The sequence below is a fragment of the Aquarana catesbeiana genome, linkage group LG12 (genome assembly GCF_042186555.1).
Source record: "Aquarana catesbeiana isolate 2022-GZ linkage group LG12, ASM4218655v1, whole genome shotgun sequence".
In the NCBI taxonomy this organism is placed as follows: domain Eukaryota; kingdom Metazoa; phylum Chordata; class Amphibia; order Anura; family Ranidae; genus Aquarana; species Aquarana catesbeiana.
The window spans coordinates 27,346,164-27,356,426 of record NC_133335.1 but is presented as its reverse complement, the minus strand read 5'-3'; positions in this window follow the sequence as shown (position 1 = coordinate 27,356,426).

Sequence of the window (10,263 nt, the reverse complement as noted above, 5' to 3'; positions counted from 1 at the left end):
GAGGGGGGAGGAACCGTAAAAGCGGAAGTTCCATTTTTGGGTGGAACTCCGCTTTAATGCATTCTATTAGGGATGCAACTAATGATTATTTTCATAATCGATTAGTTGGCCGATTATTGTTTCGATTAATCGGTTAATAACCTTAAAAGTGTGGTATATGTAAAGTTTTTTTTTAAAAAAAAGGCAATTTATTCTTATCTCTATGCAGTGGTAAATATAAATAAACAAGCTATATGCCGGCCATACAAAAACAATGTCTTCCTTCAAAAAAAAAAAGTAATTTTAAGAATGTTCGTTCGATTTTCTAATCGTTAGTGGGGCTCAAATCAACGTTTGTTTTCAACCACAGTGAAAGGAAAATTTGGAAATAATAGCAAACTTCTTGGTCAAAGGAATTTTTAGACAGTGTATGCGGTTTTTGTTCAGAAATTACATTCATTTTAAAACACAATGTTAAAAGCAAGCAAAATTTTCAAACAGCGAATGTACAAAGATTTTTTTTTTGTATGAATATTCTCATCTGAAAATTGATCCGTGTGGCCAGCATAAGGCTCGGTGCACACCTATACAGTTTGCTTTTGATCTGTTTCTGCAGTGCTTTTTGCTGTGTGTTTTGATTTTTGCGAACGTGATTTTGCTGCGATTTTGCGGTTTTGCATTTTTTTTAATGCTTTTTTTGGGCCAATTTGTTGTTGGGCAGATTAAAAAAAAACATAAATTGCTACAAAAACACATTACATGCTTTTCTGCAGCTTCTCCATTAAAGTATACTGAACCAAAAAAGCACCGTTTTGCGTTGAAAAATGTCCTTGACCCTTTCCAAATACGCAACGGCTGGAAAAAAAAGCATAGATGTGAACGTGTCCCATAGGAAACCATGTTAAATGAACTGTAGTGTGTTTCTGCAAAAAAAACACATAGGTGTGAACCAGGCCTAAGAAATTTAGTAAAATAATGGGGTTAAAACTAAAATTAACGCTTTATAGTACAAAAAGAGCAAATCGCTACTGTAAGGGGTTAATTTTTTTTTTTTTAACTGTGGAACAGGGAAAGTAATATTTACAGTAGCGATTACTTGCTCTTTTTGTACTATAAAGGCTAATTTCTAGTTTTTTTAACCCCATTATGTTACTGGCCGATTAATCGATTAGTTGTTTCGGTCCTACATTCTATGCATTAAGGTGAAAAACCTTCTATGCTGCAGAACCCCCCCCACCCCTCCCCCTTTTCCTTACCTGAGCCCGATCGTTCCATCTGCTGTCTCTGGCCCTCATTGGATATATTGATAGCAGCAGAAGTCATTGGCTCCCGTTGCTGTCGATCAAATGCAGTGAAACGGGAGCCGGCAGCAGGACTTGGGAGCATGCTCCCGCACGAGTGCCCCCGTGGAAAGTGGCTCTATGTGGGGGCACTCGAGAATAGGAGCAGCCAGGAGCACCTCCAGGAGACCCCAGAAAAGGAGGATCGGGGCCACTCTGTGCAAAACCCTTGCACAGAGGAGGTAAGCATAACATGTTTGTAAATCTTTTTTTTAAAACGATAACTTTCACTCCCTGTACAGCAAAGCTCAGACCAGGAGGACAAGGAGACGGAGCACAAGCAGCCCATCACTTATGCTACAGTGCTCATGTGCTGATGAGGAACATGCTGGTGGGATAGAGCTGAGTGACAGATGAGCTCATGATGCCGTTGCTTCTTTTTTCATTGTTCAGTCTCAGTCTGGGGGAGAGACACGACCTGTAAGCATTACTTGACTGCAGCAGAAAGAAATTTGGTGTATTGGTGTAGCGATAATGTGTGCAATGCATAGGTGTGTGCCTGGGCATACCCTAATCACCCTGTGTGTGGCGCAGATTCCCCCTGTTTAAACCCCTGATATTTTACCAAAGCCTCCTAATGGGGCTCCTAAAAAATAATAAAAAAATAAAAACTGCTGACCCTGTCAGTGTGTGTATATATACACATACACATGCACACACACACATATGTTTGAGCTTTGAGGTGCACACCCTAAAGCAATAGGCTGTGCACACCTATGGTGCAATGCACAAGGGGCCCCAAGGGGGATGAGGCCCACTGACACTCACTTCACATATTGTGGTCCACATTGGGTACTGCCATTTACTGGCTGCCCCAGTGTGATATGCAGAGTGGCAATGGTGTGCCCGTTACAGGAATGCTCCCTGGGTTACAGGAATGGTCCCTGGGTTATATCCCCCGCCTGGCATTGAAGGAGGCCTGTATCCAGCGTCTAAGCAGATAATGATCGGAGAGGCAGCTCTGTGCTGTGTGACACCTCACAACTCATTCATTGGAACTGCTGCAGTCTCCTTCTGATACCTGGAAGAGGCTTAAAGCCTGAACTGAAGGCAGAAGGTAGTCATCTTTCCCCTCCAATGGGCCCAACCCTCCCTGGCCCCCGACACCTTCTTCTGTGTGCTGGTTTTTGGCCATCTTCATTGGCCGGAGCAGGAGGCTGGCACTCAGGGATTGGGCCGCCCGCTGTAAACTATACTGCAGTCGCTTAGAGAAGGCAGGTAGGTTAACTTTGATTACAGAAGAGACATTGCATGTCTCTTCTGCAATAAAAAAAACCTGCCTGTTCCCAGTGAATAGCAGCGGAACTTTAGTTCCACTTTAAGGCGCGTCGGAACCAAATGGTGCTCGATGCACTCTAACCATAGTGACGGCGCACTATGATGCACATTGTAACTATGTGAAGAGAAAGCTGCGCAGGGAATTGGAAGGAGGAACTGGGACTGGGGGGGGGGGGGGGGACTCCGGGTGGGGGGGGGGGTAGGGTGGCGAATGTGCACCTCCTGGGTCTCTCTATAATCAGGGATGGCCGGTGAATATCCGCAGCAGTCCGCTGTGTGACCATATAGAGTTAGATTAGTCTGCCGTGTCGCTTTCAAAAAGGGTCGTCCCTCATCAGAGAAGATGAACACATTCCAAAGTGTCCATGTCTTGGTGTATCTTTCATGTTGTTGGTGTGCTGTGAGATGAGATCCTCCATTTTGTTGATTTCCTCTACTTTTTTGAGCCACAGGCCTATGGATGGAGCTTGTGTGGATTTCCAGCATAAGGTGATGCACACCTTGGCTGCATCAAAAAGATGGAGGAGAATGGATTTTTTTATAGGTTTTGCTTGGCATGATAGAGGCATAGAGCAAGAGGAAGGCCGGATCGTTCGGGATAGGACATTCTGTAAATTTTTGTGCTACTTGTTGGATTGTCTTCCAGAACTGTTCTAATTTTGGACAGGACCAGAAGATGTGGAGGATTGTTCCCCTGTCTTCTTGGCATCTCCAGCAACGGTCTGAGGAGGAGGGGTAGATCTTTTGCAATTTTGCGGGAGTGTTGTAACATCTGGTGACAATTTTAAAATTTGTCTCCTGTATCTTGGTGCATATGGAGGACTTAAAAGTGAAATGGAGAATGTTTAGCCGTTGACGAGCCGAAAGCTTATACCTGATATCTGTCTGATATTTGTCTCCCATACACTAAGGCATGGCAGATGATAGTCGTCAGGTGGCGTGATCAGTAGCTGGTAGGCAGCTGAGTATGAGGCATGGTGCCATCTTCTGAACAATAGGTCTCAAAGGTGGTGAGATTTTGGCAGAATTTGTCTGGAGAGGGCAAAGCCCGGAAAAAGTGGTTCAACTGGAGGGCTCTCCAGTGGTCTATCCTGAAGGGGCCCGCTGGATCCATGAGTTCTGATAGGGATGGCCAATTGCTGTGGGTGAGAAAGTGAGATGCTTGACAGTGGCCACAGTGTCTCAGGGAGTGGAAGACAGTCCTGTAACCCTGGGGGGAATATAGGGTTTGCCAGAGTGGAGAGTGGGTTGAGGTAAGAGGAAACTTAATGAAATGGGGCAAGTAGATCAGTATAGTCAGCCTCACCAGCGTATGATTCTTTATGTCACTTGGTAATAGTGGGTAGCACCAAGGTGCCCTAGTTAGTGGGATGTTACTTTTGAGACTGTTCCAAACGCGGCCACAATTTGGTTGTTTGATGGCGGTTCCAGTCAATAAGTCTGGTAAGATGAGTTGCCTGTTGGTATTTCCGTAGGTCAGGCACCGCTAGTCCACCAAAAGGTTTGGGTAATGAGAGCTGTCGTCTGTTCAATCTCGGTCATTTGTGAGCCCAGATAAAGTCTGAGAACATTGTCCCGACCTGGTCGAAGTAATTTAAGAGGATGTGGATCGGTAGAGCCTGGAGAAGGTACAAAAATTTGGGGAGAACGCTCATTTTGAGGATGTTGCACCTACCGAACCATGAGTGGACTCCCGTGTGCCACTTGTTGAGTAGTGCACAGGTGGTTTTCAGTAGTGTAGTGTAGTAGTATTTGAATTTGAAGCTTGTCTGGAGCTGTGTAAGCAGGGGCTGCATTATGCCTACTCCCATCACCTCAGACTTGTTGAAGTTAATCTTCAAGTTTGCCAGGGTGCCATATCTGTGGAATTCATGGTGGAGGTTCGGCAAGGAGATCGAGGGGTTTGTAAGCGAGAACAACATGTCGTCCGCGTACGCGGATACTTTCTGCTTGGTGTCCCCAATCGTCACTCCTCCTATGTCCAGGTTTAGCTGGATAGTGCACAGAAAAGGTTCCAGTGACAGGGCAAAGAGGAGTGGCGATAGGGGGCAGCCTTGTCTCGTACCGTTCTTAATCATGAAAGGCTCGGAGAGTACCCCATTGGCTCTAACTCGAGCTGTGGGTTCAGAGTATAGTGTATTTATGCGGTTGAACATGACGTCACTGAATTCCACATGTCTCAGCACCGAAGCCGTAAATTGGCAATTTACCCTGTCGAAGTCCTTCTCCGCGTCGGTCCCCAGGAATACGCAAGGCGTGCAATTTTTATTGACCACTTGTAAGAGGTTGAGAACTTTGATCGTGTTGTCTCTGGCTTCACCAGTGGGTACGAATCCAACCTGATCTAAGTGGATCAGGGTTGGGGGGTGCTCTTGGATTCTGATGGCCAGGACTTTCGCAAAGATTTTTAGGTCGGTGTTGAGCAGCGAAATCGGCCTATAGCTGCCGCATGAGGTGGGGGTCTTTTCCCTCCTTGGCTATCACTGCTATGTGTGTCGTGAGTGTATCGTGGGGGAATGTCGTGTCGGATCTTAAGGCGTTAAAGAACTTGTGTATAAACTTACCAAGAGATGGCAGTAGGGTCTTGTAGTATGATATGGTAAAGCCATCTGGGCCTGGAGCCTTCCTCAGTTTGATCCTATAGCACTTTGGGTCTCCTCCAGTGTGAAGGTTTGCTTACCTCCAGGGGTAGCTTGGGCATGTGGGAGTTATCTAAATATTCTTCCGTCTGGGCCGTTGAAGGAGAGCCCTTCTGAAGATTATACAGAGATGTATAGTATCTTTGGAATTCTCTCCCAATGTTTTTGGGGAGGGAAACTTTCTGACCGTCTGGCAACGTTATGTGTGGTATGTAGTTCCCAAGCATTTGTTCTCTCAGGGCTTTGGCCAGGAATTTTCCGCATTTATTGCCGGATTCGTAGGATATTCTCCGGCAAATCTGTATTTTTGCTTTTGGCTTTAAAAAGCATTAGGTCCGCTATTTTTTTACATAGGATCAGGATTTTCGTCTCCAGGGAAGGGGTTTGGGCGTGTTTGTGTCGGGCTTCTACCATGTTTAATTTGATGAGTAGGAAGGACAGCTGAGAGGAGCATTGTTTTTTAATGCGGGACCCATGTTTAATGAATACTCAGCGGATTAGTGCCTTGTGCGCTTCCCACACCATGCCCGTGTTACTGTCTAGGGTGTCCTTAGTCTGGAAATAGTAATCCAGTTCTCTGGTCATGTCTTTGAGCACTACTTCATCTTGTAGGAGGCTTTCATTTAACCTCCAAGTTCTCGTCTTGGAGGTGAGGTAATTGGTTAGTGCGTAGGACAATAAGATCAGGGCAAGGTCTGATCATATAATAAGGCCGATCGAGGCGTCACGGACAGCTTGCAGTTGGGAGTGGGGGATGAGAAAGTAGTCAATTCTGGAGTATTGTTTATGTGGCGGGGAGTAGAAAGTGTAATCCCTTTCAGAGGGATGAAGAAGGCGCCAGGCATCTATCAATTGTGTTTTGTGTAAGGATCGAGCGATTCGTTTCCGGGAGCTAGGGAGTATTGAGGAGAGACCTGAAGAGGTGTTCTCGGATGGGATTAGCGGGGTGTTAAAATCGCCTCCAAGTATCAATTGACCTCTTGAGATCTTCATTAATGAATTTAGGATTTTCGTGATAAAAAGGTCTTGGTGGGCGTTAGGTGCGTATAGGCTTGCTAGAGTTGCTTCGCGGTACCGCCAATAATGGTAATTATGGAATGAAGAAATGAATACAATACATTAGCAAACATTAAATACATAGAATGTGATGTTAAAGGATAAAACTTAATTAGTGATAATAAAACTAAAGCGCTTTATGGATTCTATTAGTGAAATAATTAAAAAATTGTGAAAAATGTGCATTTATATGGTGATTTAAAATTCCTCAGTCCAAATAATATGTGCTAATATTACACTAAAATATGCTTTCACATGCACAAATAAAATAAAATATTGTGTATAAAGCTGCACCTTTATTTAGTGCTCTGATACCACTAGTAAAACATTTTTTTTGTGTGTGATTAAAAAGTGCGCCAAATACGCTGCTGCAATAGTGCCACAAAATTAATTAAATTATATGGTTGTGCTATAATTACTTAAACGATAAACTTATCGTGAATAAATCATAGCAAATATAGTCCATAGAAACAACCTTGCATTAGTCCTAGGAAAATGACAGGTCCACATACTGCATTATGAAATGTTAAAACAAGTGTGGTGTGGGATACAGATAAGTCAAAGGAAACTCAGGTTGAAGAAATATATCTCCTTTAAAATGGAGTTCAACATGTGTCACGATTGCATTCTCTGTCAGCTCACTGTTTATGTTGGTAATCCGCTGTTAATCGTCTCCGGTAATGTATTTCGATCATGCAATCAAAAACAGAGAAACATTCATTGCGCAATGTACTTTTAACTATTCTCTTGGTGATAAACTGGATGCACTCACTTGGATCAATCTGATATACCAGCGCATAGAGCAGTCAGCCGTCCACCAATGATCTCCTCCTTCAGATCCTGGAGAGTTCTCTCCGTCGCCAAGTACTGCAAGGTGGCGACGAGCCTTTGTTCAGGAGTGATGGCTTGCCGCATACATGTGTCCTGCTTACTAATATAGGGGGACATGAAAGCCAATAGAAAATGAAAGCAGGGGTCCGTCATCCGGAGATAATTCCTGAAATCATCAGGATTATTCTCCTGGAGCTCCCGCAACAAAGGCATGTGACAGAATTGGTCACGATTAGGCAGCCAATTCTTGGTCCAAGAACTCCTCCTCCCCCTGTTCCTGGACTTGGGTCAAAGCAATAACACCAAGCCCAACAATAGTTTCTACGACGAGAACGCCACATGGCTAGTTGACGAACAGCCGTTCAGAACGAACTGACAGAATGCACTGAAAATCAGAAAGGACCTGACAAGCACGCACTGAAAATCAGAAGTGAACCAAAAAGAACGCACTGAAAAACAGAAACGAACTGACAAGCACGAGGCTGAAAAGCACGAATCGACACTCACCAAACTTCTACTAACACAAGATTAGCAGAAGGAGCCCAAAGGGTGGCGCATGACTAGTGAACTTCCTTTTTATCGGCTCATACTACGTCGTGGCCGTGTGCATGCAAGACAAGTTGGAGCCAATGCCCCTCGGACAAAATTCCACGGTTTTGTTGGCGGAAAGTCCAGTTTTGTGTACGGGGCATTAGACTATTGTGTTCTGATCCATCACATATCATTCAGATTAAAAAAACATTGAACTAAAGGCTGTAATGTAACAATTTAGGTAAAAAGCAAAGGGGGGTGAATACTTAAAAAAATATAAAAAAATATACAGTATTCAGAGTCGCAGAGAACAGCGATCTGAGTACTTTGAAGTGCAAAGGAGGGATTGGAGGTCTTTCCCTCCATAAAGAGTACCTGTCACCACTTATTACTGTCACAAGGGATGTTTACATTCCTTGTGACAGCAATAAAAGTGATCAAATAGTTATTTTTTTTCTAAAACACAATTTATTAATATAAAAATAAATCAAATAAATAAGAAAAAAAAATTTTTAAAGCGCCCCTGTCCCTGCGAGCTCACGCAGCAAAGAAATTGCATACGGAAGTCGCGCCCACATATGTAAACGGTGTTCAAATCACACATGTGTATCGCCGCGATAGTCAGAGCAAGAGCAATAATTCTAGCACTAGACCTCCTCTGTAACTCTAACCTGGTAACTGTAAAAAAAATTTAAAGCATCGCAGTGGTTCTCAACTCCTGTCCTCAGGACCCACTAACAGGCCAGATTTTATGTATTACCTTGGGGGAGATGCAGACTAGAATACTGCAATCACTGAGCAGCAAATGAGATCACCTGTCATGTATTTCAGTTATCTTGCAAACCTGGCCTGTTAGTGGGCCCTATGGTTGCCACCTCATCCCTTTAAACCCAAAGACATATTAATTACACAGGTTCTGTGGATGATTAAGGTGGTAATTAAACTCACTTGGTGCCTTATCTGCATTAAATTAGCCTCAGAACCCGTGTAATTCATATGTGTTCGGGATTAAAGGGATGAGGGGGCAACTCTAGTGGGTCCTGAGGACAGGAGTTGAGAACCACTGTCCTAACACATAGCTCCCAACTGTCCCTGATTTTGAGGGACTGTCCCCGATTTGCTCCTCTTTCCTCCTCATTTTGCTCTGATCTACCCCATTGTGTACTTAAAAGCGGGGTATGCCTGTATATAGTTGTGTATAAAATGCACTATTTATCTATCAAAAAGTGTTTCCCAGTGCTAAACCTTTCATTCAATTTCTAAATTGCTGCATTTGTAAATTCCAAAAGCCAATATAAAGGAATAGTAGTGGTTAAAAAAAAAAAAAATGTGAGTTTAACTGATCGTTTTTTTTTGTTGTTTTTTTTTGTATATTTCCCCTTTAACCACTTCAGCCCCAGAAGAATTTACCCCCTTCCTGACCAGAGCACTTTTTGCGATTCGGTACTGCGTCGCTTTAACTGACAATTGCGTGGCCGTGTGACGTGACTCCCAAACAATTGATGTCCTTTTTTTTCCCACAAATAGAGCTTTCTTTTGGTGGTATTTGATCACCTGCGCTTTTTATTTTTTGCGCTATAAACAAAAAAAGAGTGACAATTTTGAAAAAAACGCATTGATTTTTACTTTTTGCTATAATAAATATCCCCCAAAAATATATAAAAAAACATTTTTTTTCCTCAGTTTAGGCCGATACGTATTCTTCTACATAGTTTTGGTAACAAAAAATCAATAATAATAATAAGCGATTATTGATCGCTTTGTGCAAAAGTTATAGTGTTTACAGAATCGGGGATAGTTTTATGGCATTTTTATTAATATATATATATATTTTTAAATGGCGGCAATCAGCGATTTTTATTGTGACTGCGACATTATGGCGGACATTTTTGACACATTTTTGGGTCCATTGTCCTTTATACAGCAATCAGTGCTATACAAATGCACTGATTCCTGTGTAAATGACACTGGCAGTGAAGGGGTTAACCACTAGGTGGTGGGGAGGGGTTAAGTGTGTCCTAGGGGCGTGTTTCTAACTGTGGGGGGGATGGGCTGTGTGTGACACGTCACTGATCTCTGCTCCGATGACAGGGAGCAGAGATCAGTGACACTGTGTCTAGTCAGAACGGGGAGATGCTTGTTTACATTAGCATCTCCCCGTTCTTCCTCCCCGTGAGGCGATCGCGGGTATCCCTGCGGCGATCGAGTCCGCGGGACCCGCGACCCGACTCACGGAGCTCGCCCGCTGGCTGCCTCTTAAAGGGGAATGTACAGGTACGTGATTCTGCCTGTACGAGCCCTTCTGCCGCAGTATATCTGCGTGAGGTGGTCAGCAAGCAGTTAAGGGGGTGGGGCAGGGGGTGTGTCCTTTGCCTACATACTTTTGCTAATAAGTGTCCCTTCCTCCCATCTCAAAAAGTTGGGAAGTATGCAAACATCTCATTTTTATTTAGTGATTTTTTTATTTTTATTTTATTTATATATATATTTCTTTTTTGCCTTTAAGACAATACAGAGTAGAGACAATTCTATAAAAAATAAATAAACTATAAAAATATAACCAAAAGTAAACATAAAACTGACAAAAAGATTTTTGTTTCTCCAGAAGG